General features: G+C 40.4%; 1 long non-coding RNA gene across 1 annotated transcript; it reads left to right on the forward strand.

The window, feature by feature from the left end:
* Positions 1-8,379: 8,379 nt before the first annotated feature.
* LOC142140161 (uncharacterized) lies at positions 8,380-11,796 on the forward strand. Its single transcript, XR_012688310.1, has 3 exons — positions 8,380-8,671; positions 8,916-11,250; positions 11,658-11,796. It is a non-coding gene; the product is annotated as an uncharacterized LOC142140161 (long non-coding RNA).
* The last annotated feature ends 4,739 nt before the right edge of the window (positions 11,797-16,535 follow it).

Raw genomic sequence — 16,535 nt, forward strand, 5'->3', positions numbered from 1 at the left:
CTGCACTGGCTGCTCCTTGATGACTTGCAACAAGATTGCATGGTCCAGCAACTCTACTTTCCCAGCTTATTCTTGGGCCTCTAGTGCCTTGAGCTCTGCATCTTGCACTTTACGCAGCTCTATTTCTTTGTCGGCAGGTGCTTGCTCTTTCTTCTCATCTTTCTTAAGAAACGTCTTTTCCGCGAGCAACGTTTCTATTTTTTTTGTCGAATTTGGAGTAAGATTGTTGCAACAGTAACATATTTGCTTCAAGCTTCTGTTTCTTAGCTTGAAGTTGCATTATTTCACCATCCACTTTGTCACTCTGATAATTGTCATGTCCTGTTATATGCTCTTGCTTTATCTGTTCTTTGAACTTTAACTCCAACTCTACTGCCCCTTATATCTCTAGCCTCCTCTCCATTCACACTCCTGCCCGCTCCCTGCGCTCGGCCAATGATCGACGCCTCTCCTCAACTCTTATCACCTCTTCCCACTCCAGAATCCAAGACTTTTCCCGCGCTGCCCCCCTTCACTGGAATGAACTCCCTCGTTCCATCCGCCTCTCTCCTACTCTGTGCTCCTTCAAACGTGCGCTGAAAACCCACCTCTTCCTCAAAGCATACCAACCATCCACATAACCCCGCCACTCGCTCTCAACTCGCCCCCCCCCTTGCCTCATCTGGCTCCCCCTGTGCCTGTTCTGTTTTCCCTCCCTTAGGATGTAAGCTCACTTGAGCAGGGCCCTCTTCCCTCATGTCTCCCTACCTGTTCTTCTGCTCTGTTTTTTGCATCAGCCAGCCTGGAGTTTCTGAAGTATTGGTATTTTTGTTTATTGTTTTGTACTGTTTCACCCTGTATAGTCGACTGTTTTGTACTGTGTACGGCGCCGCGGAATCCTTGTGGCGCCTAACAAATAAAGGATAATAATTATAATAATAATAATAGCTTCTGCAGCCCTGACACTTTTTCCTCATGTTCTTTCCGCGTCACATAGTCTGAACACATCTGTTCTCTCAAGTCCTGCAACTCTGATTTTAGAGCCATCTCCCTGTCCAACCGAGCTTGCAGGGCTGCTTGCTTAATAACCTCTCTCTGCAGCTTTGTCCGTATCTTAGTCAGGTCTTTTGTCTCATGCTCCAGTTGCTTCCTGATCACGGCTAGCTCAGCTTTAGCTTTCTCCAACTCTGTGGTCAGTGCGGCAGAGGCTTGCAGATGTATTGTCAGCGGTATGTGGTTTTCCCGCAGACTGGCAATTTCTGAGAGGAGAGAGCTTACTCTTTTTGCCTCCTCTTCACCTTTCTGTGACACATCTGACAACTGTTTCTTCAGTTGTATGATTCTTAAATGCATATCCTTCATATCTTTCTTATGCCCCTTGCAAGAAGTGAAGTATGCTTGGAGAAGCATCATACCCTCCTTTAGTGTCTTTTTCTCCACCAGTAACTTGCCCTGCTCCAGCTCAGCCTTCTTGTGATTCTGCTCTGACTCTGTTAATTTTTGGCTTAGTTGAGCAATGGTCTCCTCAATAGCTTGAAGTAGTCTGTTGGACCCTTCATTGGCTATCTTCTGTAGCCTGTTAGTTTCCTGCTGAGCTGCAAAAGCTGCCTGCTGTATCAGAGAAGATTGTACCAAGGCTTCTATGTCTAGGTTTTGTTGCCTCAGGGACTCCTCAACTTTTAACTGTTGATTTATGGCGGATTGCTGGGCTATAGCAGCTTGTAGAAAATCTTTAAGCATGTCCTCCTTTCCAGGGCACTGTATCACAGCCTTTTTCCAGAGTTCAAACAAATGTGCATCTAGCCCTTTATCAGACATAACTGAAGCATCTTATAACAGTGGTTGCCTAAGGGGTGTTTACTGAGCTGTAACAGTTTGTAGTAAGTCTTTATCAGAAACATTCTCCTCTTGTAATCTAGCACAACGATGAGGGTCATAATCTACCGATAAACAAACATACTCCAAGTTCTGATATTTGTCTCTTTCCATATCAACATTTTGACACACCTGTGTGCACTCTTTTTGGGTTGAGACAGTAGGCTTCTGCTTTTTCTTGCCCATTGTAGCTTGAGAAGCAGCCAATTTTATCTTTATGCGAACAAAGCACTTTCTTTATAGAAGGAGCACCTCACTTGGCTTAAAAGCTGTGGAACTACAACACCCAGCATATATCACAAACTTTTCCTTTGCAGAGTAAAAGTTTTTCCCTTAACTTCTGCTCTATGGTTTTGCAAACACAGTTGCACACTTCTGTTGTTTCAACACAGAAAACATCTGGTTTGCACTGACAAAGTTTCTCAATAAACTTTTCTCTTTAAAGTCTCTTGCTATTTGTTTATGCACAGAACCACAGCCAACGTGTACTTTGCAGACACACACTTATACTTGGGGTTTTTCTCTTCAGTCTTAACACCTGCTTTCCATCAATTAACACAACTTAGACTTTACATTGCAGAAAACATTTTTTTGTCTGTACCAATAAGGTGCTCATTTTTCTGAGACTTCTTGCTGCTTTTTTGTGGAAGCCCCTTAGACATTGGGATAAACCACATCAACTGTAATGCAATAGTTGCACTAATCCATCTCTGTACACATGGAGCATGACTTCAATAACAAATTTGTATTGACTCTGCTTTAGAGCAATTAACAAACACAGTCCATGAAACACTTGATTCCTTTGCCTCTCACTGGTCTTTGCATACACTTCTGTTTTCCCAACACAAATGGCCAGTTTTCACAGACAGCTTTTAACTCTTCCCAACTCATCATATATGCAGCAAATCTGTATAGACAGCATTTCCCAGTATGGTTTATTACTCACATCCACATGGTTCTCTGGATCCACTGTTGCTGTGCATAAACAATCCAATAGTTAGCTGCTTTCCTCCACATGACAAGACATGCATGTATTTCCACAGTGTCTGTTCCTTTAAACTTTCCAAGCACACACACAGAGCTGGCTTCTGTAAGGATCTCCAAGACTGCGGCTATTCTTGATCTGGGCAGATCTTTGCTCGCATTCTCCACCATAAGTAGTATAATCAGGGGAACAGGTATCATCTCCTGGGTGAACAGCAGAAGTAAGACACATGAGTAGGAGTTTCTGGATTACAGCCACTGCCAGTTTATTCACTAGCTTGAAAACAGGAACAAAACACAAATAAAATCCTAGCCGTCTGGCTTCTAGCTAATACATTTATGGAGGCCCTCTCTCATGTGTAGGACCTTATATCCCACACACACGCCAAACCACATGTAACTGTTGCTCCCTGCAACAGAGTGTCTTGGGAGGCACTCACCTCTCCCAGGTCTGAGACACTGGCTGGATATCCCAGCTGCCTTATTACAAGCACCTCACCTCATATATATATTTTCTAGATTTGTAGTCATCCAATTCGCAAGCATTTACAGCCGCTGTAGGCTCTATACTGTGTAAAAATGTAAGAAAAAAATGTGTGGGGTCCCCCTACTAACAATATTAACCCTTGTGCCGCCAGCCTAGAGTTGGTATTTGCAAAATCGGCAGGAAAAAAATCGTGTGGTCCCCCCTGATTTCACAAGAACAAGCACTAGGCAAGTGGCCGTGGCTGATAGCACTAGAGCAGGGGGTCCCCCTGCCATAAGGACAAACCAGCCCCAGGTTGTTTAGCATGAGGCTGAATTCCCTAGTGAGTGGGTGCGCAAAAAAATGTGCGCCCGCCCCCCCTCTAGGGACACCCAGCCCCGTGCTGAAAGTACTAGGGCTCTTCCCACACCCCTGGGCTGTTGGTGTGGGGTAATAAAGTGTGTAAAAATAGAGAAAACACTATTTTACTTTGTGGAACTACAAGTACCAGCCAGCCCAGACTGCCGTTAACAGTCTGGTCATGCTGGTGCTTGCAGAACTACAAGCACCAGCATACCTATGGGTGATTCGCCAAATGCCAACATGCCCTGGCAGCCATGAGTATGCTGGTGCTTGTAGTAATATAAGCACCAGCATACCCAGGCTGTTTATGACAGCCTGACCTGTAGTTCATCAATGTAAAATAGTGTTTAATTCATTTTTTTCTCTTATTTTTACACATTTATTACCCCACACCCACCACCCAGGGTTGTGGGAAGAGCCCTAGTGCTGTCAGCACAGGGTTGGGTACCCGTAGGAAGTGGGCCTACATTTGTTTGCGGAACCCCTAACTCTCTAGGGAATCCAGTCCCTACTGTGGGTTCCCCTATTATAGTACCACCAGCCCCAGCTCCTTAAGCCTAGGGTTGGTTGGATAGAATCGGGAGGACCTTACGCTGTTTGTTCCCCTGATTTTCCCCTGACCAGTACTAGGCTGGCAACGCTAGCGTTAATATGACTGGGGAGGGTTTTGCTGCTAGCTTTGCTGTTAGCTTTGCTGTTTTAATGCCGGCATTGAGACTGTCTGCATTTTCACTGACGGTAATCACAATGTCGGTATTTTATCCGTGTCAGTGAAATTTACATGATGGGTTATTGCCTGTCGCCATTGTTGTGTCAGTCATATTTCTGTCTGTATTTCTACCATCGGAAATATGACTCCTACCGAATTGGAAGAGCATAGCCTGATTATCTGCACTAAATGCGGCAGGCTCTGATAGAAAAGATGCTTGTTGCCGTTACCTGGCAACCGACCTGGCGTGCAGTGGCACCCACTGCAACAGATCGTCCCTCAGCTGCTGCCTGATGAGAATGGATGGTGAGCACATGTGTTATGGTTCTGTTCAAAACCAATTCCTTAATTATAGCCATAGAGCCAGACACGTGATATAAAAGTTTTAACTGTTTATTGCAGAAAAAGTATAGTTCAGGGTAGGCAAAATAAACAGTAAACAGTTCAGGCTGAATGAAACAAAAGGACTTCCAGATCTTGCCAAACAACAGGTAAATAATAATGAAATACAACGAATAACTTAACTGAAACCAGTTTGCAGTCGTAGCCAGAAACATGCAGATAATCCAGGAATAAAGACACATGAGCAGGCTAGTAAATTCAATGACCAGCAAAGGATTCTGGAAAAGGCAGGCATATATAGGCCACAGACAGGTGTGGATGATTAACTAGCAGTAGTTAACCCCTGATAGTAGGAAAGGCCGAACAGCAGCACCTCTGGAGAATCACAGGTACTGCAGAGTAATGTGCACACAGGGAAACAAGGCAATTCATAACACAGGGTAAAATGCACACAAAGATACAAGGCAGATCATAACAACATGACAGTTGCCAACTGCTGAATAAATACCCTCCCCATACAGATAATAATGGATGCAAAATAAAGCTTGCCCAATTGAATTGCAACTCCCTCAGGATTATTTGTCTCAATAAAATCCAAACTGTCTCCAACTCCAACTGCCTTAAATATGCCGCAAATATTAAGTGGCATTCCTTGGCAATAAAAATCAATCTCCATTCTTAAAAGCTGAAGTACATTGATGGACCCTCAGTCTTGTCCCTGGCCAGGAGAACTATGAAACCCTGCAAAGTGTGCAAGTGTGAATAAACTGCAAACCAAAAAGGGACCTCCAACTGTGAATTTAAATCCATAAGAACAGACAAACACACATAAGTGGAACCACATAACGCACATCCCAGTCATGTCATCTCTCTCCAGAAATATATTTGTCACAGTCACCCCATTTGCTGATTCCACGCTTGGTACTGGCTCAGACCCTTGACCCCAAGGACAATAGAGACAACAAAGGTTACCGCTAGTGACTAAGCCTCATGCTCCCCAGGCAGTGGTGTAAGCAATTAATTTCTCTGGCCCATATTTCTACAACCATCAATAACCCTTGGTATACAGAGTCCCAACTTAGCCTTTCCCTGCCCTCCGGCAGGCCCGACTAAAACTGTGTTGTTTATGAGTCATTTTTATGTCGTTGATCCATATTTTTCCTCTTCCCTGCACTGCAATAAACCTGCTACAAAACACCCCAGATTTTTCTAAATTTTTCTGCACACCACCATGAAACATAGGTAAGTTTATAGAATAAGAACATTGGGCCTGATCTTATCTGCCGTTTTATGAGACTCTTAAGAGAATCTTTTCCGAGCTCAGAAAAGGGAGATAAGAAGGACAATCCACTGCCTAACTTAAGATTTCTTAACTTAAGATGAAAATCCTTCTTAACTGCACTTAAGAAGATCTCCAAACACTTAAGAAAAAAGGATTGTGAATGGGAGTGGAATGGGCGGAGATCCATACAAAGTTAAGAAGAGTAGGCGCTATTTATACTGACTTAAGAAGAGTAGGCGTTATCTCCGTAACCGTCAGATAGTTAAGAAGAAATGCTGTGAGTTTTATCTTAACTTCTTGCTTAAACTTAAGGAAGCTCAGGGTAATGCTTAAATCCAAAGCAGCTAGAGCAACAGCGCTGAATAACAACACTAAACTGTTCAAATAGCTTTGTTCGTTTAAAACACTCACAACTAAATATGTACAACATGCATCTTAATACACTTCACATAAAAAAAAATTTTTTTTATATTTATTTTATATTTATATCAAACATTAAACATTGTGTACTTTGTTGAAAAGCAACCTTTTTAATTACAACCACAATTGTAATAAATTGCAATGTAAAGTGGTTGATGTGTCTAACAGTTAGTTGCTGATATTTGTAAAAAAAGTTAACAATACACTAGTAATAATATGAAAGCATAACAGCTTAATTTGTTCGGATAAATTGTGTGAACTAAAACCAAGCATACTCTTACATAAGGGACATCCATACAAACATGGGGAGGATATATAAACTCCAGAGAAATACGTGCGTTGGTGAGGATTCGAACTCAGGTCTCCACTGTTGAAAGGTGGATTGTCTAACCACTAAGTGAACGTGCAAGTAGAAACGAAATGTGCATGAAATAGACTAGAAGGAAAAGCTGAGCATCTACGTCTCATAACAAACTGTTTTACCTTAATAATTTTTATTAATGTAACACTCAATCAATTAAATTATTATTATCAATTCTACAATGAAATATTGGATGCCTAAATACTTGGTACATGCACAGTTCAAATATTTGGATATGAAAATTCACAACACAACACATGCATTACTGACAACGTGAAGGTTTAAGGACAAACAATAAAGAATTGCACACACACATTCTCTTGTTCTCCAACATGAAAAATGTGTCATCTGTTTGAATTGTAAATAACTGTGGATGCCGATGTAACAGCTAATAATTCGCAATTATAAATATGCACGACACTAGCCATAGTAAATGGCAAAATGTATACTAGCGTACTCTTCTATAAGTGACACATTGGAGTAAATCCACAAAAGCATGGGGATATGCAAAGTCCACACAGAAACAGGCATGATTCTGGATTTGCCAGTAAGGCATACTTCAGATTGAACCAAACATACAACACAACACAGGACCTATTGGCATCCTAAAGTGTTAATTAGCATAATTAAATGAACAATTGCACACACCTTCTTAGTTACAGACATAGAGGATCATGTTTTGGTTTTTAAAAATTAAAATAAGAAAGTCTATGCTAATATCAGAATAATTCACAATCAGAAATAAAAGCAAACATTTTTTAATCAGTTTAAAAGGAAACAACAGATTTTCGTAAACAGCGTTGCATAGATCTAGCATCAGATCTCGTCATCTGATACCACAATGGCCCATACACCTGAATATACTTGTCTCATTACAATCCACTATAAAAAACTGCTTCATGCACACTTGAATATGGTTAGGACTCTATAGTGTGTTTTTCTGGTGTGGCTTTCTATAGTGGTCTTTTATTTGTATTGACAGTTATATTTTAGAGACACTTTAAATTTTGTGTTTGTAAGATATTTTATATTACACAATAGCAGTGCATCGCTATTTTCAAATGCATTTTAATGTGTGTGTTGTTTGTCTTATAAATGTTAACCCGATTTTTGTACTTTTTCTTTGTGGTTGTGTTGTGAAGCTTTTCAATCTAATATCTATTAAGATAATTCTTATGTGTTTTTGCACTTTGCCATGTTGCATGTTTATCCAACAGATCCCCAGCCCTCCTGAAACTGTGGAGGCAGGACACTTCAGGTTCCACATTGATTTGCAAGGTCATTTTTTTTAGAATCTGTTTTTTAACACACTTTTTAAAATCTCTGACATCCTATAAATACAATTGTTTGGGGATGAAAGTAACGGCCTGTTTCATTTTTATAAACATGTACCAATGCATGCACCAGATAGTTTGGACTTAAACAAATGTTTAACTTTGAAATCTGCAAATTTGAATTTGTGCTGTAAGGGCTGCGTCTGCCCCTGCTGAGCTTATCAGATGTGACTTTTATAGTCATAGCACTTAGAAAAATAATGCTTGATTGTTAGTTTTGTTTAATATAGACCTAAATAAAGGCTTTCATTGATGTACTACAGACTCACTATGTGAATTTTATTTTCTGCCCAGGTAAAGTGCAGAAACTAAGTGTTGTGTGTTTATTGGTTTTAAGGCACTGATTTGAAAATGTTTTCTAATGGAGATACCTTACATTCTCTCTCATTTTGAGGATAAGTGAGAAATGGACACCATTTTAGGAAAGAGATAAATGTTTGTAATTTCTTCCAACAGACCTTATGACCCAGCTGTCAGCAGGAGCACCAAGGAGGTGTGACAAGCATCATTTCATGAAGGAAGAAAAAGACATGAAGGAGTTGACTTTTTCAAGCATGTAAGTATATATAGTTAACAATGTTATTCCTTTTAGGTCATTGGGGGACCTGTGTTACAGTTAAGGCAACAGTTAAGGCGCTGCGGAATTAGTGGCGCTATATAAATAAATAAATTATGAATAAATGATGAAATAGTAGATTTTACAGCTTGAAAGTACAGGTGTGTACAAAGTACACAGTCAACTAATATTTTGTTTCTAAATGGCCTAAGGTTGATTGCTTTTTCTCTTATATTTTAAACAGATAAAGAAGACAGGCATTATGGGATCCAGCATGAGCTGCATTTGAACACCTCTAACCAATGGGATTAAACCAACATGCATGTGTTTATAAATATATTTTTTATTTTTACAAAGGAGTTTGTATTTTCAGTTTGTTTTCATGTTGTGTTTCATTTGATTACTGAAACTGTGTTTATAAATAAATAGTAATATTTTATTTTTGCAATACTCATTCTCCTGTAACTCTGTGCTGCTTTGGATACTGTTGAACACCCTATTCTCATACACACCCTTAACTCCATTGTCCATCTAGACACAGTTCTCTCCTGGGTTACTTGCTACCTCTCTAACTGCTCCTGTAGTGTACCCACCTCTGACACATTCTCCCTTCCACTCTCACTCTCTATTGAGGTCTCACAAGGCTATTTTCTTGCTAAATGTTACACTTTTATATTCTACATCTCTAGTCTTGGGGTACTAATTTGGTCAATTTGCCTCTAATACCACCTCTACGCTGAGGACACATTGTTTTCCCTGACCTATTTCTTTCAGCACTATCTGAACCACTGTCTTTCTGCATTCGCCCCATGGATGTCACAACGATAGCTAAAGCAAATCATGTTCTATACAGAGCTCATTCTTGTCCTTCATGCCAGAGTCACCAAGTGGCCTCCAATCTCACTCACTGTCAACACCACTATACCTTCTGTGTTGCCTAAATTTAATTCCTCAGTAAGTTTGAGGAGGATTGGAGGACTGGATTCATGAGGTAAAGTAGGGTCCAAAAACAGTTTACTTTGAACCTTATCAAAACCATATCACAAAGTTACGTTTTAAATTACAGACACTTATTTTAAACCATAAGTAAATTACTGTCTGCTTTTTGTGGTAGTTACCTCAAAATGTTACATTTTATTTTTACACCTACATTTACAGCGCAGCTAGGACAAAACCTAACACACTTATAAATCTAGTGCCTGTTATCAGATCCCTGCAATTACAGGTTCCTATTATAAAGTGCCAGTAATTGCAAATAGCAGAGTATATTTCCCATCTATCCACCCCCTCTGTGCTAGGATACGATGAGTGAATGACAGGCAGATATTTTGCACACAGGTGTAGAAAAGATCCGCGAGTGACGTGAGCTCACACGTGCTCTGAAAACCAATCACAGAGCAGAGTACAGAGACAAAATGAGGGCAAGTACTTTTGCTCAGCGTTAGCTGCGGGTCCTTGCCCAGGAAATGGACAGCATGCCCGCAAGGCAGGTATATCTCCAACGAGATACATTTTGCGGACATACCAGAGGCTGCACCGCTACATTTGGAGGCAATTTCATGATTTCACCGCAAGCGCTCCATCATCCAACTGCAGAGGTGATGGAGTGATCACCGACAGCCTCAGCTTCTGCAGGAGCTACGACAGGAGATTGAGAGAAGTGAGTTATCTATTAATGGCGTAAAATAGTCTAATCCACACACTTGTTTTTTTTTAGGAGCATTTTTTTATATTTTACCAAAGGACATGCCCTACCCCAAATCTTAATCTGTCTCCAGATAACAAATGTAACACCCCCTCCAATACAACATGCTTTTGGGGATGTTTTTTTATTAATTTTATTTTAGGTTAACATTTAGTATCATTACTGATGGAGGCCCAATCTCCAGACCGATAAGGCATGTTAGGGATTCAAACTCATGACCCCAGTGCTGTGAGGCAGAAGTGCTAACCACTAAGGCAACATGGTGATGTCCACTTCTAGACATTTCTAATCTAACTGTGGCAGATGAGGTATATTGCAAATATTTGAGCAGGCGATTTTTTGAGGACAACGATCACAGTTGGACTAAGCTGATTAAAGCATATTAAAAGTCCTTACCCAAATACCTCCTGTAATATGTCTCCATAATCTGTCACTATTAAGATTCTATAATTATTTGGCAGGAAAAATACAATAGTAATGTAGTACTTGTTTTTACATTTTAAAATGTCACCTAAGCCAAAGTCAAGATTTGTTACAGGGCATCTGAAAGTGTTGTGTGTCTCTAATTTTTGAGGTTTTTATTTGAAGACACTCAATTATATCTGTTGCTAAATGCATGTTTCACAATGTCAGCTCACATTATTATATGACTACATGTAGGTAACTGTGAAACAGGGAGAACATTTTTAAAGAAATGAATGTGTTATACTTATTCCAACAGGCCTTCAGAGACGTGGCGACCCAGAGGCCAGGGTTGAGGTGCCAGAGTCGGCAGAGGAGGTGGAGGAGGAGTCACCAGAGGAGGTGGCAGAGAAGGTGGCCCTGGAGGAGGTGGCTGCCACAAAGGCGGTGTTGGAGGTGGCAATGGATGAATGTAATTATTGAAATTAAACTCTTTTCCTAAATGTATTCCTTTCGAGGCATATTTTAGTTGAACACAAATCATGATTAACCACATGCCATTTCCCAAATAGCTAGTTATCCATTGCACAATTTTCTACCATGATGGCCATAATAATATTTTGTTGTGATTCAAGTAAACCCCATCCCCGGCCACCACACAAATGTGTATATATAAATACATCTGCCACACAAAAGTATTATTCCTCTGCCTAGTACTGTGTTTAGCATACCATTAACCTCATCCAACAATGTAATATTATGCAACACTTCATGACTCTAGTGATCCTGTCAAATGGGGTAAACAAAGTACACTATTTTGAAGTAATATATGTTTAAACAGTTAGGTAAGCATGTGTTATTTTCTTTTTTTATCAACAGCTTAAGACTCCCAGGCTGGGGGAAAAAATCCCACATGCCAAAGATGAAATCATGCATGATATCCTAAAATATTGCAGACAAATTAAAGAATATTCCAAATTCTTAAAAAAAAAAATTGCAATATGTTGCAATAAAATTATTAGTTTACCCAAATATTTATAATATTTTATTTTAGAATATTAATGTTTAAAAAATTGTTATAAAAGTGTGTCTTTTGTAAATTCATTTCAAGAAATGTGTCGAAGTTATTTTTTGCCAATAATGGATGGACATTTAGAACATACCTTATTATTTAAGTTACATTGGTCCCTTTGCACTCCATCATAATTTCATTCATCATTTATTTATTAATGATGGCACCAGCAATTCTGAGGTGCTGTACAGAGAACACAGTCCCTGGCCCAATAGAGCTTACAGTCTAACAATCCCCAAACACACAAACAAACACACACACACACACACACACACACACACATGCATTTTGATTGATGAAGTCAAATGGAGTTCAGGAAGGAAAAAAAAAACATAGTGAGAACATACCGGGCAAGATTCGTTAAGAAAAGTTACTCAATAAAAGGAGTAACTTGATCAAAGCATGTTTGATTGCAGGTATATAGCAAAAGTTGGTATATATTTATAATTGGGGTAAGGCATGTCCTATATCAACTTTCAATGTATCAGTATGGTACCTGAAGAAAGAGCCATTACTTTACTTTGGTTGCAAAAAAAACCTTTTATTCCACACTACTGCAAGGTTCAAAGTTCATCTAATTTTGACTTTACTTATCTTAATGGCCCACAAAGTCTGCGCAGCTAAGGCCATGTTTGGGAAACTAACTCATGACCCCAAGGTTGTAAGGCAGAAGTGCTAACCACTAACCCACTGTACTGCTGAGGGGTAGTCTACATTGATTTTTAAGAAAGCTGAGTACATAACATACAAGCAGTAGATGAATAAAAAATAAACGGTTTGCGGTCAATATTTGCATTAACATCAAAAGAGCATGTCCCCTCAAAATCAACCCCCTCCCCCGCAAAAGTCTAAGGACATTCGTAGTATTAGATGGCAGCATGCAGATAATGTGAATGAATGTGCCCCGTGGGCCAGATTCATTTTGGATCCAAAAACATTAAGAATTATAAATGCTCCTTGGCCTTATAAAGTTGCATTTGAGGGGGAGATACAGCTAAAATATGAGGATAGATTTATCATTGTGTTAGAGCACGTAGTAGATCACATTTGAACGACAGAGTAAAAATCAAGCTATCAAGTGTTTCTGTATTGCATGAATACAAACCATTACTTTCATTATTAGTTAAAAACTATCCTAATATTAGCCCTTGCCAGAAAAAACTAAGTTTGGTTTGCGCAAAGTTCCTCTTGTGTTTCTTTCATTAATGAATATGGCCCACAAGCTGCACACAGACGCCACGGCCATGCTTGGTATTCAAACTCATGATGCCAGTGTTGTGAGACAGAAGTGCTAACCACTAAGATACCCATGCAGATCTTGACTGTCATATATTTTTGGTAATAAGGAAGAGTAGCTGTGTTGTGTTGTTTTTTTTTTTTAAAGTACTATTATCTAACTCTTACATCTGTTGCACACATGCTGTATTTTTGAGTTTCTCGCTCTAGTCTATAGAATGTATTTATTTTTCTAAATGAACATTGCCTTAGTGGTTAACCAGTCCACCTTCCAACAATGGAGTCATGAGTTCCATTCCTCACTCATTTTATAACGATCAGGACACAAATTTTTAGCATATATTAATTTTAAAATATATATATGCATGTTTATTTATGCTAGCAAATTAGATGCATTTGCATCCACATGTGCTCAGTTCAACTCAAACACATTATACGATCTTTCATGTCCGTGATTAAAAAGGTGTGTTGATTTAACCGAGTAACACTTTAAAATCATTTGTCAAAGGTAATCTAATTATATAAATCATCAGCTATTTATATACCGCCACTAATTCTGCAGAGTTGTACAGAGAACTCACTCACATCAGTCCCTGCCCCATTGGGGCTTACAGTCTAAATTCCCTAACACACAGACTAGGGTCAATTTGTTAGCAGCCAATTAACCTACCAGTATGTTTTTTGGAGTGTGGGAAGAAATCGGAGCACCCAGAGGAAACCCACGGGAACATGGGAATAACATACAAATTCCTCACACATAAGACCATGGTCAGGAATTGAACTCATGACCCCAGTGCGGTAATAGTGTACGTAATTACCGTTATTACGGTAGTTTTAACCTGGCTTTCTGCTCGCAGCTGATGGGAGCTGCGAGCATACATTCTGCATTAGAACTACCATAATAACGGTAATTAAGTGCACTATTACCGTAATAATAGTAATAATGCGCTAACGCGGCCAATTGCATTCCCCCCTTAAAGTTGATATTTGTGTGCTACATGAAAAACAGACAATATTTAACTTATGTGCAAAATAGAAAACTAATTTGCACCCCTTGCATTGTAACATGGTTTCATCCAGGAGACTACTTACTCAATTTTTTTACTTAACTTCCCTTAATGAATCAGGCCCATAGCTATTACCGCTTTTGTTATTTATGTGTATCTAATAAATGCAACGTTATAGAGGTAATCTAGTTTTTTCACTGAATGCAGCGTTAGGCCAAAACAAATATTCACATCCCAGATGCAGAGAATAGTTTAAAATTTGTTGAGTAGTGTAATTGTCCTATGCTCAATTTGTTACAACCTACCTTTAAAATATTCTTTGCTATAAAGAAATATATTTTTGATAACAAAACTTAAGGAGTCAACTACCCACTAATGTGCTGGGGAGGCTTCTGAAGACCAGTCTGGTGTATTGTTGCTTTATTTGTTTGTGTCTGTGGTCTAATTTGGCAGAGGATTCCTTAGTCTACCTCAGGTGTTGCTATTCCATCAACATTATGCAATTAAGATACTACTGCATATTGACTAAGATGGGGGCACTGTATAGAAGACATCAAGGTAAAAAGGTTATTATTCAGAAAAAACGCACACACCTGTACACACATCCTAGTCGGGAAAAGGGGGTGTTACAACTACATGATGAAATCTCCTATTTTTTTTAGTTATTTTCATGACAGGTTGCAATTCACCTAATGCACTAAAGGTAAATTGACGTGTATATCTCTACTTTTTAAAATCTCCACAGAAAATTTCCATACATATCACAGGTTTTTTAAAGGGAGTTTCTATATGTTTGATTTGAGAAAAGAAGCAAAAAAAACTTGCTGCAATTGGCCTGAAACAGGCAGTTTTTTGTTGTCCAATTGCTTTATGTAAACAACAAGTATGGTTGCATCACAAAGTGTTGCTTATTTACATTGTGTTATCTAGTAACAACATTGAGACTAACGGTATCTTTAAAAAGGATTTTTACACAGTAAATAAAGTGAGCTGCATACACCACACAAGGCCGCTGATGCAGAGTGGGACGTATGCCAGTCTGCGTAGCATATCGTGCATGAAATTGCTCTGCAGATGCCCAGAAGATGTGCATGAATATGCTCCTATGCGGACTTTAGTGTTTTTGCCACATAACCCACCTGCACTTGGATAGGTTGGACGAGGGAGATAAGGGTCGTGCAAACACAGGACGAGTACACTAATGACATGTATATGCAAACGTGGCTCATGCAAACCTGTAGAAACACGCATATACACTTGTTTGGTGACAGATTTCAGCCCAGGGGGCAAGCACACAGCAGCGACCCATCCTTAAAGGGTGGTTTTTGGTAAAATATATATTTATCTATATAAAAAGAGGCTATTGTAGTGTTGCTTAATCCATATATACATTTTTATGCCCAATCCCAAAACTGGATTAAGGCTCTGGGGGGGCTGGGCACTTTAGACTGGGTAACCCCCTATGATGTAACATGGTTGTCATTTTAGACAAATACACAGGCAATACTGTGTACACTACTGTTAGGTGCACACAGTTCTGCCTTCACGAGCAGAACACGGTGAAGCGGGACATACCTTCCAACTGTCCTGAGCGAAACAGTCACCCACGTTCGGGACTGTGTCACCAGATTCAGGACAATTGCTCTCTCCTACCTGTCTTGTCACTGTCACCACTTGTGGCTGCTGGTTACTTTAGCTCTGGATCCTTGGAGGTCCTATTTGGTAAAAAAAATAAAAATGGGTACATGAAACTTTAACAATCCCTGGCATTAAATCAATATATCACCCACGTTTTATAATTAGCCCCCCCCCTTCTGCCCAGCACCCTTAGCCACACATGCCCCCCTGCCTTCAGCACCTTTAGCCACACATGCCCCCCCCCTGCCTCCAGCACCATTATCCAGACATGTCCCCCTCTGCCCCTAGCACCTTCAGCCACACATGTCCCCCTCTGCACCCAGCACCTTCAGCCACACATGTCCCCCTCTGCCCCCAGCACCTTCAGCGACACATGTCCCCCTCTGCCCCAGCACCTTCAGCCACACATGTCCCCCTCTGCCCCCAGCACCTTCAGCGACACATGTCCCCCTCTGCCCCAGCACCTTCAGCGACACATGTCCCCCTCTGCCCCAGCACCTTCAGCGACACATGTCCCCCTCTGCCCCAGCACCTTCAGCCACACATGTCCCCCTCTGCCCCCAGCACCTTCAGCGACACATGTCCCCCTCTGCCCCAGCACCTTCAGCCACACATGTCCCTCTCTGCCCCCAGCACCTTCAGCCACACATGTCCCCGTCTGCCCCCAGAACCTTTAGCCACAAATGCCCCCCTGCCCCCAGCACCTTTAGCCACACATGCCCCCCCTCTGCCCCAGGACCTTTAGCCACAAATGCCCCCCTCTGCCGCAGAACCTTTAGCTACACATTAACCCCATCTGCCCTA

Source organism: Mixophyes fleayi, chromosome 2 (assembly GCF_038048845.1).
Source record: "Mixophyes fleayi isolate aMixFle1 chromosome 2, aMixFle1.hap1, whole genome shotgun sequence".
Lineage (NCBI taxonomy): Eukaryota > Metazoa > Chordata > Amphibia > Anura > Limnodynastidae > Mixophyes > Mixophyes fleayi.